Source organism: Acinonyx jubatus, chromosome D2 (assembly GCF_027475565.1).
Source record: "Acinonyx jubatus isolate Ajub_Pintada_27869175 chromosome D2, VMU_Ajub_asm_v1.0, whole genome shotgun sequence".
In the NCBI taxonomy this organism is placed as follows: domain Eukaryota; kingdom Metazoa; phylum Chordata; class Mammalia; order Carnivora; family Felidae; genus Acinonyx; species Acinonyx jubatus.
Genome location: NC_069393.1, coordinates 3,968,439 through 3,982,220, shown reverse-complemented (window position 1 = coordinate 3,982,220; position 13,782 = coordinate 3,968,439). Strand labels below are relative to the sequence as shown.

The 13,782-nt window shown below is 40.2% G+C and overlaps 1 protein-coding gene across 7 annotated transcripts in view; it reads left to right on the top strand.

The window, feature by feature from the left end:
* Window positions 1–13,782, top strand: part of PCNX2 (pecanex 2) — a 326,874-nt gene that overhangs the window by 140,102 nt on the left and 172,990 nt on the right. The window lies entirely within an intron of this gene.

Genomic DNA, 13,782 nt, shown 5'->3' with positions numbered 1-13,782 from the left:
GTTGAAGTCCCCTAATATGGTATTACTATCAATGAGGTTCTTTGTGATAAATCGGTATCTATATTTGGGTTTGTCCACGTTGGAGGCATAAATGTTTACAATTGTTAGTTCTTTGTGGTGGATAGACTCCTTAATGCCCTTTAATGGTATAATGCCCTTTATTTCTTGTTACAGTCTTTATTTTAAAATCTCGATTGTCTGATATAATGGCTACTCCAGCTTTCTTTTGGTGACCATTACCATGATAGTTGGTTCTCCATCCCCTTACTTTCAATCTGAAGGTGTCTTTAGGTCTAAAGTGTGTCTCTTGTAAACAGCATATAGGTGGATCTTGTTTTCTTATCCATTCTGATACCCTATGTCTTTTGAGTGGAGTGTTTAGTCCATTGACATTTAGAGCGAGTACTGAAAGTTAGGAATTTAGTGCCATTGTGTTGCCTGTAGATTTGGATTTTCTGGTGGTGTTCTCTAGTCCTTTCTAGTCTTTGTTGCTTTTGGTATTTTTTTGTTTTGTTTTGTCTTTTGTCCCCTCAGAGAGTCCCCCTTAAAATTTCTTGCAGGGCTGGTTTAGTGGTCACTAACTCCTTTAGTTTTTGTTAGTCTGGGAAACTCCTTATCTCACTTTCTGTTTTGAATGACAGCCTTGCTGGATAAAGAATTCCTGGCTGTGTATTTTTCCAATTCAGCACGTTGAGTATATCCCACCACTCCTTTCTGGCCTGCCGAGTTTCTGTGGATAGGTCTGCTGCGAGCCTGATCTGTCTTCCCTTATAGGCTAAGGACTTTTTTTCCCCCCTTTATGCTTTCATAATTCTTTCCTTGTCTGTGTCTTCTGTGAATTTGACTATGATATGCCTTGTTGATGCTTGGTTTTTATTGACTCTAATGGGAGTTCTCTGTGCTTCTTGGATTTTTATGTCTGTGTCTTTCCCCAAGTTAGGAAACTTTCCCACTATGATTTGCTCACATAAACCTTCTACCCCTTTTTCTCCCTCTTTATCTTCTGGGACTCCTGATTCTGATGTTACTCCTTTTTAGAGTCACCATTTTCTCTAATTCTTATATCATGCTCTTTTGCCTTCATTTCCCTCTTTTTTCCTGCTTCATAATTCTCCATAGCTTTGTCTTATATTGCTTGTATTGCTCTGCTTCACCCATCCTTGCTGCAGTGGGATCCATTCGAGATTGCATCTCAGTTATAGCATTTTTTACTTCATCCTGACTAGATTTTACTTCTTTTATCTCCACAGAAAGGGATTCTATGCTTTTTTTCAACCCCAGTTAGTATTCTTTTTTTTTTTATTTTTTTTTAATGTTTATTTATTTTTGAGACAGAGAGAGACAGAGCATGAATGGGGGAGGGGCAGACAGAGAGGGAGACACAGAATCGGAAGCAGGCTCCAGGCTCTGAGCCATCAGCCCAGAGCCTGATGCGGGGCTCGAACTCACGAACCGTGAGATCATGACCTGAGCTGAGGTCGGACGCTCAACCGACTGAGCCACCCAGGCGCCCCAACCCCAGTTAGTATTCTTATTATCATGATTTTAAATTCTAGTTCAGACATCTTGCTTATATCTGTGTTGATTAAGCCCCTGGCTGTCATTTCTTCCTGTTCTTTCTTTTGGGGTGAATTGCTTCATTTTGTCATTTTGGATGACGAAAAAGAATAAAATTAAATATTGAAAACACTACAAAAAATCAAATAAAAGAAGCTAGATCCTAGGTATGTTTTGGTCTGGTTGTTGAAAGAAGCTTGACAGAAAAGAGAAAAAAGGGAAAGAAAATAAAGGGAAAAAAATAAGAAAACATTTAAAAATTTTTTTAAAAAGTATACAATAAAATAGAATAAAATTAAATGATGAAAGTAAAATAGAATTAAAAAATTACAATAAAATAAAAAATATATAGTAAAAAAAATTAAAAACAATTTTTTAAGTAATGTAAAGAAAAACATTTTTTTTCTTTCTGTATCTAAGAAAAGAAAAAGAAAAGAAAAAAAAAGAATAGATGGACCTGTGAACAGAATGAAATCCGAAAAAAATTACATCCAGTTTCCTCTAGAGGTCTAACCTTGAAGCACTTTATAATCCTGCACTAAGCAGGGGGAGAGACTTGTGGTGGTCCTCTAGGGCCTGAGCTTGGTTGGCACAATTGGACAGGGCTTGGTGTAACAGCTCCATTCTCCACTAGGTGGTGCTTCTTAGCTTAATGGGGTGGATCAGTGTGGTGCGCGCGCAGGAGAGGTGAAATGGCATCACCCAGATTCCCAGTCTCTGGCACTAGAACTCTGCACTCTCACCGACCAACAATCAAGAACCCCTCCTTTGTCTCTGGTTTCTGTCCACTCCTCACTTCTACATTGTCCGGGTCTAAGCCATCAGCCTGTTAGGCGATACCTGCCTCCTGAATTATGTCTCATATGGGGCTGTGTTTCTAAACCCCTCGCTTCTGAGATCCCCTCGGCTTGGACCCGCTCCTACCCTCTGGGGGAGTGTCTTGCCAGGCATTTGCCAGGTGCCGGCTTGGCCCCCGAACGTTCCCGCTGTTGCGCTGTTGCAGAGGTTCAGAGATTGTGGCCGGGTGCACACTTGCCCCAGAAAAGTTCCTGCAATCACACAGTGGCAGAAGTTTAGAAATTATGGCAAAACACAGCACACAGTCAGCACCAGGTTTCACTGCACCCTGGTGTCTTTGTTCCAATCCCAGCAATTGTGGCTGTTTTTCGGGGTCTGCTGGGACCTTTGCCTGTGGGGAGGCTGTTAGGCCTCTACCAAATGCCCGTCTAGCAGAAGAACCACTTCTCCCTCTGTGCCCCGCAGAGCCCTCTGACCTTGCTGCCTGCCACTGAGGATTTGCCCTTCCCACCAGAGCACCTCCAGATATCAAGCTGTGGAATTTCCAACTGTGCTCTCCCCTATTTATAGAGTCCTAATGGTATTGAAACCCTCTCCTTTCTTCTTTCTCCCTTTCTTGTTCAGTCACTTGTGGGTGTTTCCACTCTCCCTTTTTCTCCAGCTACTTTTGGGGAAAGTGATTTTCCTTCACTCTCCCCTCTTTCTCTTTCTCTGTCTTCTCTCCCCCCAAAACAGCTCCCTCTGTGGCTTCTCTCTTCCCCAGTTCACCTCTCTGTGCTGTGTACCTGCCAAGTTCTGTGACTCAAGTTATGCAGATCAATCCTCAGATTAATTTTCTAGGTGTGCAAAATGGTTTGGTGCTGATCTAGCTTCATTTCAGGGTTAAGAGAAGCTGAGAACTTCCATGCTGCTCCACCATCTTGGCCCCTCCCTTTTTGTGGCTTCTTTGAGATTTTATATATAGATGGCCGTGTTGTCCGTGAATAAAGACAGTTTTATTTCTTTCTCCAATCCATATACCTCTGATTTCTTTTTCTTGCTTTATTGCCCTGGCAAAAATCTCAGGAGGAATGTGATTAGAACTGCTGAAATCAGATATTCTTGCCTTGTTCCCAATCTTAGGGGAAAAACATTTAGTTTTTCTTTCAGTATTAAGTGTAATGTTAGCTGTGGAATTCCTTTTTATCAGACTGAGCAATTTCCTTTAGATTCCTAGTTTGCTGGGAGTTTTTATCATTAATAGATATTAAATTTGCCATATGCTTTTCCTGCATCTACTGAGGAGATCATATTAATTTTTCTTTTAATCTGTTGATAAGATGAATTGTACTGACTTTTGAATGTTGAATTGATCTTGCATTTGAAAAATGAACACCAGTTGGTCATGATATATTATACATTTTATACATTGCTCAATTTTATTTACTAATATTTTGTTGAGAAATATTGTATCTATGATCACGAAGTTTCTAGTTTTTGAGCATTCTTTTCTAGTGATGCTTTGTCTTGTTATATTATAGGGTAATGACCTCATAAAATGAGTTGGAATGTATTTTCTTTCTTTTATATTAAAAGAGTTTGTATAGAATTGGTATTATTCATTTAAGAAGTGTTTGGTAGAACTCTTAGGTGAAGCCATGTGGGCCTGGAGTTTTCTTCATGGGAGGATTTTAAACTAAAATTCAATAAATATAGAGTTATTCAAATTATCTATTATTGAAATAGTTGTGTTCTTCAAAGAATTTGTCCATTTTCTCTATATTTTCTAATTATTCACATTAATTTATTCATAGTATTCTTTATTGTCTTTTCAATGCTTATAGTGTTTACAGTGATGTCTCCCCTTTTATTCTTTTAAAAAAATTTTTTTAATGTTTATTTATTTTTTGAGACAGAGAGAGACAGAGCCTGAATGGGGGAGGGTCAGAGAGAGAGGGAGACACAGAATCTGAAACAGGCTCCAGGCTGTGAGCTGTCAGCACAGAGCCCGATGTGGGGCTCGAACTCACAGACCGTGAGATCATGACCTGAGCCACGCAGGCACCCCTCTTTTATTCTTTTTTTAAAAAATGTTTATTTACTTATTTTGAGAGAGAAAGAGGAAGAGGAAGAGGAAGAGGAAGAGAAAGAATGCTAGCTGGGGAGGGACAGAGAGAGGGAGCTGGAGAATCCCAACCAGACTCCATACAGTCAGTGCAGAGCCCAATGTGGGGCTCAATCCCATGAACCATTAGATCGTGACCTGGGCCAAAATCAAGAGTTGGATGCTTAACCGACTGAGCCACCCAGATGCCCCCATCATAGTTATTTCGTAGTTGAGATTTTTATAAATTCTCTGGTGTTTTCTCATTGTCAAGAGTATGAGCCATATTATTGTGGATTTATGCCTCTGAAGTGGAGGTATCACTCTTTCCTATTTCATTTTGAGAACAAGAATGAGACCAACTTGAATGTTTCCTGAATTCTTATAGAATTCTTTCTTATTTTCCAAAGTTTTGGAGAAAAGCAATAGACTGAGTAGACTTGATTATCTTGGGTTAGGTTTTCTGGATGTCATGCCTAGTCTCACTTTTCATACTGAAGACTTACAAATGGGAAAAGTTTCCCTCTCTTCCTTTTTGATTAATGACATTGATTTTATTTATGTGACCTGTTTTTTCCTTTAGTGTTTCATTGATTTTTTTTTTGTTTGTCTTCCATTTTGCTCATTCTTTTGTTATGGATTTCCTCTCTGTATTTTCCCTTTGTTATCTGGTTCAGTTTCTAGAGTTTGTCATGGCTAAAGCAACAACAACAACAAAGAGCTTACTTTGACCTAGAAACTACTAATTATTTTACATGCTTTCTGTAATCTATACAGCATCCCTGTGAGCCCAGTACTATTGACATCCTGATTTTACTGAAGCTTATAACATGGTGTTCATTATTCCTTCTTCATAATTGCTTATTTACTTTTAGCCTGTTTGTATACTTTTTAATCTTTTTTGGATCAGATCCTCTCTAAACAATGCCTTTCTTTCTTCCTTTCTTTCTTTGAAGTAAATACATTTCAGAAAGCGTCCTTAAGTGGTTCCTTTAGAGAAATATCTGACTTTAAATGTGTTTTTTTCTTTGCCTTATATTTTATCTTTTCTTCACAGTGTTTTCTTTGACAACCTACTATTGTCTCTATTCAACCCACAGACTTGTTTGTGGCCTCTATCATGTTTAAGATTTGTTTAGAACCAACATTTAAAATTAGGTCACTTGATATAAAAGTATGATTCTCCTACTTTTCTTAACTAATTTGAAGCTCTGGCAATACTGGACCCACATTCCCACATGGTAACAACCTGCTGAAACCGAACAGGGAGTCACAACCACCCCAGACTCACAGATCTCATCACGCCCTGCTGTCATCTCTTACACCTGACGCCCCTATTGTATTTATTCACCTGTCTGCTCAGGTGGGCATTAGATTTTGTGATCTCTGTCTTTATAACCAGGTAGGAATTGAGCTGATTTCTGTCAGAAAATTTTAAGGCTCCCTGAGCAATATTTCCAGAGGTAACTCAGGTCGAAAATACAGAAAGAGAAGAAAACAAAATGAAATGTCTTCTAGTAACATAGTACCAGTTCAGGTATGATTTGCCCTGGTAAACTGTCCTGCTGATGGAGTTTTGGGTAGTTACATCAGGAGGTTTCATCACAAGCAGTAGACACCCAGGGCAGTGCTTATCTCCACTTCACACTCTTTAACGTCCTCATCAGTGAACTGGCCAAATAAAACCTGCTGCTTCCAAGATGGGGGCGGGGGTGGTGGTGGTCTGCAAATACTGCCCGTCCACCAACGTGCAAGTCCAAGTGTCAGGTAGCCTCTCAGCCCCATGGCTGACCTCAACTCAATCTCTCCCATCTCTGATTTAGGTGATGTCAGAGGGGGATTATCAAGATCTTTTCCTGTTTACTTCCCTCAATACCCTACTGACTCTATTTCTCTCAAGAGAAGAGTGGGAGTTGGGGTCATGTGTCAACCACCAAACCTTTTTTCCAGTGTAATTGCCTCTATAAGGGGGGATTTGGCATAATTCCTTAGAGCCTGTGGCTTATGCACAGGAACTTCTCTGGTTCCTAGTGTGGATTTATGCTTTCCCCCTCCTTTTTTTCTTATTTGAGAGAGAGAGAGAGCGCGCGAGCATGAGTGACGGAGAAGGGAAGAGGGAGAGAGAATTTTCAGCAGGCTCCATACTCAGTGCAGAGCCCAACATGGGGCTCAGTCCTACCACGCCGGGATCATGAGCTGAACAGAAATCAAGAGTTGGATGCTCAACCGACTGAGCCACTCAGGTGCCCCTTTTCCCTTTTTGAATATTTTATTAGACATCATGGGAGGGGGAAAGCTAGTCCTCTGTTTTTAATGCCATTTTGACCAGGACCCCACACTTTTATACCCTTCTTTGCAGCCCTGATTAGCAAAAAACACCTGATGTACATATAATTTTGTTTGTTTGATGGAAATGGAAAATGCAAGTTTTCTGTAACTGGCGCAGGAGCTGGAAAGTTCACAGCCTGCTAGTCAACATGTATTTATTTCTTTAGAAATCACTCTGCCAGGTACTATAGAGATAGGAAAGAAGTTAGTTCAAAGATGGTGATAAGATCAAAGTTAGTTCAAAGGTGGATGATCAGAAAAGAGAAAGTTGGTCAGCACAGCCTTCAAACGTTTTGTCTTTGGCCTTAAGAACTTCGCCATATGCAGTTGAGCACATGAACCATTTTCATCAGAGTTAGGAATGAATGACCATGGCAGATGGGCAAGGTGGTAAGGAGATTAACCTACTAATGGTAAATGAGAGAGAAGACTGGATATCTTGGCAGTAATCATAGTTATTGAAAACGTTGAACATAAGGCTGAAAATGCATGTTTTTGATACATTGGGCATGTTGTGCATCCTAAGAATAGTGGTTTCATGAAGGGAACTTACAGAAAAAAAGTCATCCACCCCAAGATTTGAGTGCCATAGATGAGCTTATGGGCCCAGTGGTGATGGAAAAAAAGGCATTAAAACACTCCACCAGTTGACTTCCCAAATAACCTTATGAGTGGTCAGATCAAAATCATAAGTTCCTGATTCTTCATCAGCTGAGTTATGCTAGCTATCTCTCTGTTAAACCACAGCAGCTTGCTCTAAATCTTTGACTTATGGCAAACCGTTGTCTTATGCCTCATGCTTTTGAGCACGGACGCCTCATTTGATACTGAAAAATAACTCATTGACAATAGAATTGTGGTTGAATCTATGGAAGACAGAATATTCTTCCAACATCAGGATGCTTTCTGCAAAGGAGCAGCTCATGGGACTTCTTAGATTAATTTCTAAAGGACAAGTTGTATGCTCTGAAAAACCCATTTCATTTGACAAGTGCTGAAGGCTCATTATTACCAGTTCAAATATTATCAAAAGTAATTTATACTCTTGGGATTGTTAAATGACTTTTCCTTGCAAAATTCTTAGAGGGTTTCAGAAACCGTTGAAGAATGTGGCATTCACAAAGATGGGATTTTTTTTTTTTGGTTTTTACCTAGTTGTGATTCATTTGTTATCATTCCTTCACCTCCTCAAGTCTGACTCCTTCCTATCAGACATTACTAACCAATCACAGCGTTGTTCTTACTGAGGTCAGTAGAGCCACGGGCTGCCCAGACAGGGCTCAAGGCAGTCAGCGCCAAGTGATCAAAACTGGCGCAAGGGACAAAATCCATTTACAATCCTGGGCAGAGACTGTTGTTTATTTCCGTTTCCCTTTCTGTTTATGGCATGCTATAAGCATAAATAACCGTTGGATGAGAGTAAATAATTGCATTTCGAAAGCACGCTGCTAACTGTGTAAGGGGAATGAACACTTCAAAGGCTCTGGGATTTACTTACGTGTTGAAACGGGCTTTTTACCATTTGGAACCGGGGCTACTTTGGAAAGGTTTATTTCATTTTAGAGGTATTGACTTCCCTTGCTCAGCGCAGAACAAGCATCTCTTGTGATAAATTGCGGCTATTGTTATAGAATCTTAATAGTCCGTCTATACAGTATTTTGAAAACAGCTTTTGGTAAAAACAGAGCAATTTGTGTTTCTCCCTTCTTGCTTGTAAGTCCTGAGTTTTCTAATGGTCACAGATCAACTCTCCACTTTAAAATGCAGCACCTGTTAAGTGCTGTGAATTGAAAGGAGGTGGTTAGCAAATTTGCAAGGGAGTCGTTAGGAAAAAAGAAAAGTTCACCCGTCTTCAGCCCAACACGCTTACCCAGAGCTGTGATTCCACTTCTTGTTTAACGATGCTTTTGTTTATGCCTTTTATGCTTACTCTTTGCATTGCTGGGATTGATTTTTTTTTTCCTTTTATCTCTGTGATAGATTGATGAGCCCTTGTGAACAATTTCAACATGTCACTTGCCTTGCCAGGGATATATTTCTTTATGTGGATCTTGATATATACTTATGTCCTTGATTTTATATTATTTTATTTTGATAGCAGATTGAGGGACTTTGAGTTAATTTTGCTTTCTGGAATATGAATTAGGGGACAAATTTGATTCCTCCTTCAATTCCATATTCTCTTTGAATCAGCCAACCTGGTGGCAAGTATATAAATGGACTCTTCATTGACTTACATATTTGAGAGTGATAGACAGAAACAACCAGAATATTTGCTCTCTGGAGAAATGGCACAGTAGTTAATTAGCTGGGTTTTCTGTATGTCTGGGTAAACCATGATTTCTGGTTTTTATTATCCTTTACAAAGAGATTCTAGTTTATTGATGGCATGGGGATCCAGAGATTCAGAGGTTGAGGCACATTATTATAATTTAATGTTTCCTAGCACCATTAACAACTGCTTGTGGGAGAGGTTTTCCCATAGTTTTCTAGGGTTGCAACTAAAACAATGACGTTTCCCCTGCATTCAGGATTGAAAATTGCATTGTAGATGTAAAACAAACTCATAGTTCTAAAATAGTTTTAGTTTTGAAATGGGCCTCAGATGTCCCCTAGTCCAACCCCTTCCTTTTATTATTTAATATGAGGAAATGTGGATCCTTAGAGAGATTAAATGCCTTCCTCAACATCACACATCACAGATCCCAGGTCTTGCATCTTTAAAAAAATTTTTTTTAATGTATGTTTATTTATTTTATTTATTTTTGAGAGAGAGAGAGAGCGCGCGCGCGTGAGCAGGGGAGGAGCAGGTAGAGAGGGAGACACAGAATCCGAAGCAGGCTTCAGCCATCAGTGCAGAGTCCGACACAGGGCTCGAACCCACGAACCTGAGATCATGACCTGAGCCGAAGTCGGACGCTTAACCGACTGAGCCACCCAGGCGCCCCGATCTTGTATTCTCTTATGTCTGTGCCATCCTCTTTAGCACATGTGAAGTGTAAATAGATTTCCTAGACAAAAGAACAATGCACAGGCTTATGAGATACCTTCAGGTCTATGGGACTTTAATTTTCAAAATCAATTCCTAAGTGTTTTCTCATTTGCCCTTTATTATAGCCCTGCGTGATACATGAGGAAGATAATAGCATTTCTATATTCTGGGTGGTAAATGTGAAGCAGAGAGTGCTGAAGTTATTTGCCCAAGGGCATGTGGCTAATTCACATTGTTGGGTTTTTTTTTTTTTCAATTGTAAAGTGGATTAGAAATAACTGCCTCATATAAAAGTTGTCAGAAGTAAGTGAAATTAGATGGGTAATGTATATAAAGTGCCTAGCTCAAGGGTTCTCATTAAATGGTGTGGTGGGCAGAATTCTAAAGTTGCCCCAAGACCCCTGCCCCCTGGTGTGCCTGATCCCATTTCCAGCCCTGTGAATAGGACAGGGTGTGATTAGGTTACATTACCTGCAAAGTTGAAAGGGATTTTGCCTATGTAATTAAGTCCCCCTGATCAGCTAACTAAATCAAAAAGGAGGTAATCTGGATGAGTCTGATCTAATCAGACAGTCAGCCAAGTCCCTTCAAAGAAGATCTCAAGGTCAGAGCCAGAAGAAGCCGGGAGACTCCCCCGTCCCGGCCCTGTGGCTTTGGAGAAGTAAACAGCCATGTTGTGAACTGCTAACAGAGAGAGCCCCAAGTCAAGGACCTGAGAATGGCCTCTCCCAAGCGAAAGTGAACCTCAGCAGAGAGCCAACAGGGAAATGAAGACATTGGTCATGTAGCTTCAAGGAACTGAATTCTGCCAACGCTAGTGAGCTTGGAAGGAGACCCCGAGTCTCAGGTAAGATCGCAGCCCGACCCACACCGTGATTACAGCCTGGGGAGACCCCAGACAGAGGATCTGGCCGTGCTGCCTGAAGACTTCTGACCCATGGACCCCATGCAATCATAAGCTTATGTTTCAGGTACTGAGTTTGTGGCAGCCTGTTACACTGCAGTAGAAAACTAATACGAGGGAACTATTGTTAGCATAAGTAGTTGATGGTTAGGATGATGATTAACCTAATGGTGATAATGTTTAATAGTAAGTTTGAAAATGAAATCCAAGTTGTAATTTGCCTTTTATTACACTGGACTTTGGATTATGTTTTTGGTTAGAATCAAGTCACTTCTAGCTGCAAGGGAGGGGAAATCACAAGCCTTTTAGCTGTCTGAACAACCAGTAAGGAGGTTATTGCTTGTGGGGAAGAAGGGAGAAATACGTGTTTATTGCTTAGGTAGTCAGCTAGTGCTTTCTGTCACACTGCCCTTCCTAGGAAGTTAAAAAAAAAGTTTAATTGGTCTGTAAACCCAGTTCCCACTGGATTGTCATGACCCTCAAACTTAGGTTGGATGACTTTGACAGTGGCCCTTTGACTCCGATTTGGGGAAAACTGGAGGAAGAATAATGATAGTTCAGTTGTTCAAAATGGAATTGCAATAGTCAAGTGGAGATCCGGCCTGAGGTTTCGGTCGTAGGCACAGAGTATGGAATGGTCAAGTCCAGGAAAGGCAGTGAAATGAGTATTGGTAGGATTCAGTGAGGGTCCAGCTTGGAGTGATGGGGAGACGGGAGGGTGTGTGGAAAAGAAAATGTGAGGCCTGGAGTGTGGATCCTAGGGATCCGAGTAGACATGGAAGACTGTGTTTGTCCCGGCCATGCCAGGAGGAGGATATTTTTCTCTCTTGGGACATTCTGTGGGCAATGTTGTGTTTTTGGTGCTCACACATTAGTTATTGCTTCTGTATGTAATCAGTTCTATGTGGAAAATACAGATACCATAACAGCTAGTAAAATGTAAGCCTCTGTTTTCTCGTATTTAAAATGAGCAACACTTAACTTTAAGGTGTGCTGAGAACTAAATGTGATAATACATGTGAAGTGTGCCATCAGGTCATTGCTCAGTACCTAAGAACTATTGCTGTGGCTTTGATTGTGTGCGTGTATATTTTAGCATTTCCCAGTTTGACCATGAGCCCCTCAGAATCACAGACTGTCGTTTATATTCACTTCTTTTTATATCCGATGCAAAGTCACTGTTACTTAAAAGGAATTCCGTAAATGTTTGGAATGAATAAATATAGGTAACAGAGAAGAAGGGTATGAGAAGGAAAGTAAATGTCAGTATTTTTCAGAAAACATACATATTTGTGTGTGTGTGTGTGTGTGTGTGTGTGTGTGTTATTTATATTTATCTATGTTGATATGGATAGGTTTGGATGAATGGCACCTGTCAGTCAGTCTGGCTAGCTCATGATCTCATGTTTCCTTATGCCTGTTCCTAAAACTATAATATTTTCTCCCCCCCCCCCCGCCCATTTTATTTAAATTCAAGTTGGCTAACATATAGTATGGTATTGCTTTCATGAGTAGAATTTAGTGACTCATCACTTGCACAAAACACCCAGGGCTCATCCCAACAAGTGTCCTCCTTAATGCCCATCCCCATCTAGCCCATCCCCCACCCACCTCCCTCTAGTAACCCTGTTTGTTCTCTGTTTGGCTCTTATGGTTTGTCTCCCTCTCGGTTTTTATCTTATCTTATTTTTCCTCCCCTTCGCCTATGTTCATCTGTTTTGTTTCTTAAATTCCAATATTTTCTTGAATCACAAACACATAATGTTTTTCACCAAAATGAAAAAGAATGTGAAATAAGAAAAATCTACGTTTAGTAGACAGTGAAGTCTGACTTGTCATATTTGTTAGTATGATCATTTATTTATTTACTCAGCACACAGTGACTACCTACTAGGAATCAGACTCAGTGGGGGGCTCTGGGCGGGAGGGGACACCGAGTGTTCAAGATAGGAGAAGGATATCAACAGGGGATGCTGTGGGCTTAGCTCCAGTCTGGAGGGGCGGGGCGGGGGGAGGGGGAGCCCAGAGTATGTCCCGGGCAGGCTCACGAGTGCCTGTCTCATGGTGGCCCGTGAGCCATATGAATAGAGCACACAGTGCCAGATAGCTGATCTTACTGCATTTCTGGAACGTTAGGGGCACAGAGTTCCTTTTACTTCAAGATGAGATTCTTGTCAAAAATAGACCTAGAAAAATAGGACTGATATCAGAGTCAAAGTGTTATGATCTAATTCTTATTTTAGGAAGTATGAAAGCCTGGATCTTGCAACTGCCCTGATATTTAGTGAACTAAGAAAAATTCATTCATTTTTCCTTAAAAAAGAAAGCGTGTGAGCCTGAAATGAAGGGCTTAGCAGAGTGAGAACCTGGCCTGTTTGCATTCATTTTATAACTAAGCCCTCCATCTTCTCTGTAAATTCCATTGTAGAGATGTCTAACATTCCCGGGGAATAAAAAAAAGGCTGAAAGCCAAGACTCCCTTCAGAGAGAAGCTGAAGCTCCCTGTGCATTTCATCAAAAGAATTCCCAAATGCATGTGAAATCTACCACAGAACTGTAGGACTATTAGACAGTTTTATTTCTACCTCATAAAAATATTTCAAAACCTGTGGGAGTTTTAGGAAACCAGCACTCATCAATCCGTATCATTCCCAATTCAGGCGCCCTTGAGACACATCTCCAAGCAATTAGGGATGTTAATTTTGAAGCAAACTGTCACATGGTATATACTTCATTATCAGTGAGTGATAGATTGTTTAAAACCTTATCTCACTCAAAATCTTTATATGTATATATATATATATATATATATATATATATATATATGTATTGTGTGTCCATGTACATATGTGTGATTGTGTCTGTGAGTATAATAAAAGTAACATTTATAAAATAAAATTCAGGACTAATACCCATCTGTTTAAAATAGAGAAGTTTATGTAGAGAAGTCCATTAGCAATGTGAGTCTGTACTTCCTCTCTTCCCTTCTGCTTCTCTTCCTGGAAATGCAGCTGAGCTCATCTGCAGAAAAAAAACACAGTGCATTTGGTGGTTTTCTTTCAAAAGCCCTCTTCAGGTTAGTTGTGCTTTTCTCCCTCAAATGTCAATATTCTCGTCTCT